This window comes from Lycium barbarum, chromosome 7 (genome assembly GCF_019175385.1).
Source record: "Lycium barbarum isolate Lr01 chromosome 7, ASM1917538v2, whole genome shotgun sequence".
NCBI classification, from domain to species: domain Eukaryota; kingdom Viridiplantae; phylum Streptophyta; class Magnoliopsida; order Solanales; family Solanaceae; genus Lycium; species Lycium barbarum.
The window spans coordinates 20008394-20013382 of record NC_083343.1 but is presented as its reverse complement, the minus strand read 5'-3'; positions in this window follow the sequence as shown (position 1 = coordinate 20013382).

The following is a 4989-nucleotide window of genomic DNA, read 5'->3' as shown; positions in this document are numbered from 1 at the left end:
CCTAATAGGCGTGAAAAGAGCTAAAACGACACTTAATATAATAACAACTACTACAACAATAACTCACAAACTTGCATAAAACATAGCAAGTAAATGAACTTCTTGAGGTTTCTCTGCCAAAGAAAGACCAAACTCATTCACAAATTAGTAATCTCAGTATTTAGAATAACTTAACTTGGTTTCCGAAACATAAATAGAATAACTGCTTTGAATTTTCAATATTTTGTTCATTTAATGTATGGAAACAAATATTATTGAAAACTACCTATACAAAATCAGTTTAAAAAGATGTACTCTTATCAATACTTTTAAAGAGAAAGCCGAAAACACCAGCACAACAAGAGTAAGGGTAATTGTAGTTACTATTCTCTTTTTTTCAGGTTTATGTGAGGCTATTTAATTTTAGCCTATTTTCAAAAGGAGTAATCACTTTATATTCGAAAGTAATTTTACATTAAATTTCTCATTTTTCCCTTAATTACGATGAAGGAGAAAGATAAATAGAAACAAATGGAGTATTAAATTAGCCAGAGTAATTTACGATGAGGAAAAACGATAAATAGAAACAAATGGAGTATTAATTGACATATAAACGTTCTGGTACAAAATATAATAATTTTGAGCAATAGGACAATGATGAGCTGTGACAAGTGAGGATGTAAAATTTGGCTATGTATTTTTTTATGTTAAGTGATATTCATCCTCATGATGTTCTCAAATAGTAATAAGCAATACTATGACTTGTTATTTGAGCTATGCTCAATCTTCTTATTTCTATAGATGAAAAAACTATTAAGCAATAATGAGGGCCAACGGTATTAATTAAGGAATTTGACACATGATTTGTGTAGGAACTGTTTGGGGCGAGCCCTGAGGTGAGTCCCAAAACTGCCTTTTAAAACACTGGTTATTACTCCATCCGTCCATTTTTACTTGTCCTATATGCTACAAATTGTTGTCCATTACTTGTCCTGTTTAGAAAAATAAAAAATAATTTATCATTTCATATCTATTTTATCCTTATTATTAAATATTGGGTTGGTACGTTCAAGAAATTCCAAGTATAATGACCTGTTAGGTCGTTTTGGTTATTTTTTTGTTTTGCCTATTTTGTCCTTGTGAACCCGCCCCTTTGCTTGTCTTGGATTGTTGGATTGTTGTGCAGTGGGCGTGGTTGGCACAATTTCGAGGTGGTTGAAATACCTTAAGTTGGAAAATTCACTAAGTTAAAGAATTCTTAAGTGTTGGGTTGACTTTAGGCATCATCGGGGGTAATTGTGTCATTTTGGAAATTTTGTCGATTCCATTAGCTCCGGAACGTTGAATATAGGCTGTTTGAGTATTTGGTTCAGTTCCCGAGGGCCTTGGGGGCATTTTGGTCATTTGGTTGGAAAGTTGGTTTTTGCCCGTTCGGGGTTGACTTGGTCAAGAAGACCTCTATTTGGAATTCCGAGTGCGTGAGTGAGTTCGTAGAGCGTTTTTACGTATGTCTGCATATTCGGTTTGTTTCGGCGAGGTTCCGAGAGAGTCTCGGGATTTCGGGGTGTGAGAGTCAAAACTAGATTTTTGCTGGTTCTAGTGTACGCGCAAGCGCAAAGGTAGTTCCGCCCCTGCGGATGCGCTCCAGCGAGAGGAGGCTCGCAGGAGCGAGAGTCTAGTGAGTTGGCCTGGTTCCGTTTCTGCAAAAATATTTCCGCAGAAGCGAGGTCGCAGCGGCTAGGAATGCTCCGCTGGTGCGGACCTGAGATACTTTGTGAGGTTGCACCTCAGCGAGGTATTTTCAGCCGATGCCAGTGCGCAGGTGCGAACTTAAGTGCGTAGGTGCTCGAGGTTGCTGGACATAATATGGTTTTAGTGTCTTTTCTCCTTAGACTTTCCCCATTCTAAAACCCTTGAGTTGAGAACGTGTTTTTAAGGAGAATTGGAGAGATTTCAAGGAAGAATCAGTGGGTAAGTCTTCAAACTCGATTTTATGATTATTTCTATGATTAGAATAAAAGCCCATGCTTTGAATGTTGAATTAAAGAGGTCAATTGAGGGATTTGGAACCCAATTTGAGAATTAGGGATTTTGATGTTTGAGCATGAATTCGTAGTTATTAATGGATGATTTTTGGTATATGATTTATATAAGGCATGAGGTACGTGATTCTAGGCTCAATTTACCATTTTGCCCTTTTGGGTTCGGAATCCTAATTTTAGGGCTTAATTTGGGGTTTGTGATTTATTTACCAATATGGGTATTGGTGGGTTTGTATTCTAACGTATAACACCTATTTGACTAGACTTTGATCATTTGGAGACCATTCGGGATGGCAACAGGCTTCGTGATTCGAGATTCGGCATTCCAGGCAAGTTGAGATCTTGCACTCTTTCTTGAACGTGTGGTTGGCTAAAATAAACCTAATAAGAGGGTCATGGATCAATTATGTAGGTTTTGATTCTTGTGAGGTGACGAGCACTAGATGTCGGTTTTCGTGTTATGGGTATTTGCACAATTTCAATTGTATAGTTAGTCTGGATGCCTTATTTTGGGCACTAGGCTACGATCTTTTGGATCTGTGATTGGGGTCTGATGCCCGTACTTTATGTCTCTTATTATTATTGCCTGTCTTGTCTGTTTGTATGCATATCACTCATATATCCTCGTTTAAATGAAAAGGAAGTAAAAAGGTGAAGCCTTTATGATATTGAGAACTTAAAGATGGATTTCATGCATTCTATTTGAGAATATGATTATGAGTCCAAAGGGATCTAGTTCCGGACGAGTGATCATGCTTTAGCGCGTTTCATTGACAAATGGGTCTGGTCGGCTAAGTGACAGGATATTGAGATATGATATATTGAGACTGTGATCCGAGAATTTTCTGGAGCGGTGGTAAATAGGCCTTATGATCCCCCATGGGTCACGATTCGTTGACATTCAAACGTGTTTATACCGAGAAGTGGAATAAAGTCCTTGCATTGCATTTGCATCACATTCATCTATAGTTTATGTTATTGTTGTGAATATTGGTATTTGACTTGGCTTATCTTGAATTGAATTTTCTATGTGAGCATAATTGTTAAAGTATGATTATCTTGTATTTTGGACTAATGGCAGACTAGTGTGGTTGTGGTATCGTAAACCAACCCTCGTCTCTATTCTAGACTGGGTCGGTCAACGATCCTGTTGAGTATCGGTTGTTTATTGTACTCATGCTACACTTGCTGCACCTTTTTGTGTGCAGACTCGGTTCCTAGCACTAGTGGAGCATGTGACTACCAGGCTACCTGCTAGATCCTTTTTTCGAGAGATCAGGGTGAGCACCATGGTCTGAATGGCTTCGGACTCTTTCCTATCATTTACTTTCCGTCTTTCTTAATTTCGGACAGTTTCATTTATGTATTTAAGACTACTTTTACTCTTTAGAAGTCCTTGTATGTGGTGACATCAGATTTTTGGGTAAAGTGTAATAATTTCTAAGTATTTTATATAAGATTGATAAAGACTCGAAATTGACTTGTATGATTTATTTCCGATTTTAGTGTTCTGCTTAATAAGGCAATGTTAATGGCTTGTGTTGGCTTACTAGCACGGTGAGGCTAGTGCCATCACGACTTGGGATTTTGGGTCGTGACAAATTGGTATCAGAGCCCTAGGTTAATCGATCTCACCAATACAAGGACACCTGTCTATTAGAGTCTCGCGGATGTGTACTAAGAGCTCCGTACTTATCCTCGGGAGGCTAAAGGACATTTAGTAAAACTCTTGTCTTTTATTCCTTATCGTGCGTATTTACTTCTAATGTGTTCTAAGACTTCTTTGTTTCATTCTCTCACAGATGGTGAGAACACGGTCAGCCGCAACAGGTGGTCAGGGTCCAGCACCAGCTCCTGTACCTGCTCCCCGAGCTGTTAGGGGAGGTAGGGGATAAGGTAGAGGCCGAGGCCAAGCTAGAGCCCTTGTTGCTAGGGTACCCATAGTCGCTCATGATCCTATTCATGAGGCTTCTCCTGAGATAGAAGGTGATCAGGTCAAGGGTGAGGAGCCCGTGGAGGTACTGGGGTCAGGCTTCCTCAGGTCACATGCCTATAGATTTTCCTCAGGATGCCATGGCTCGCCTTCTGAGTTACTTTTACTAGATGTCTCAGGAAGGCATGATCCCGACTCCTTCTGAGGGATCCTAAACTCAGGTAGGAGCATAGACTCCCGAGCAGGTAGCCGCAGGTTTTAGGACTCCAAAAGCGTGGCCAGCTGCCGCTGTGGCTCCTCATGCTCTTTGAGTCTCAGCTCCACGTGTTGTTACTCCGGGTATAGCTCTTCCTGGTATTGTTGCACGCCCAGCGATTCAGCCTAGTATGACTGTTGATGAGCAGAAGAGGTGGGACAAGTTTGACAAGATGAAGCCACCTACTTATGATGGACATCCTAATGCAGATACTTATGAGTTCTTAGTTAGTTACTATGAGTGGTTGGAAAACCATTGACTAGTGAAGTCTAATGGTGTGGAGTTTGTGGTGTTAAAGATGGTTGGTCCTGCCAAGCAGTGATGGAGAGTGTTCATGGAGACGTGGCCTGTTGGACCACCTCCTCTTACCTGGGAGGAGTTTTCGAGAGTCTTCTTAGAGAAGTCGATCCCATTCCGTTTGCGTGAGAGGTTTGACCATCTTGAGCAGGGTACTATGAGTGTCACAAAGTATGAGATGGAGTTTCATGCCTTATCCCGTCATGCTTTGACTATTCTACTTGATGAGGCGAAGAGGATCCGCAAGTTCATTCAAGGCTTATATTATTATCTCAAGGTTGCTACTACTTTTGCTGCCTCTTCAGGCAAGAGCTTTCAGGGTGTTGTTGATGCTGCGCGAGGATATGGAGGCTATTAGACACCACGAGTTTGGGGATATGTCTGGGAAGAAGCCCCGGTCCACAGGAGGGTTTAGAGGTTCCTTTTGTGGAGGCCGTGATCATCATAGTAGAGGCCATCGTCCTCAGCTCAGTTGGCTAGTT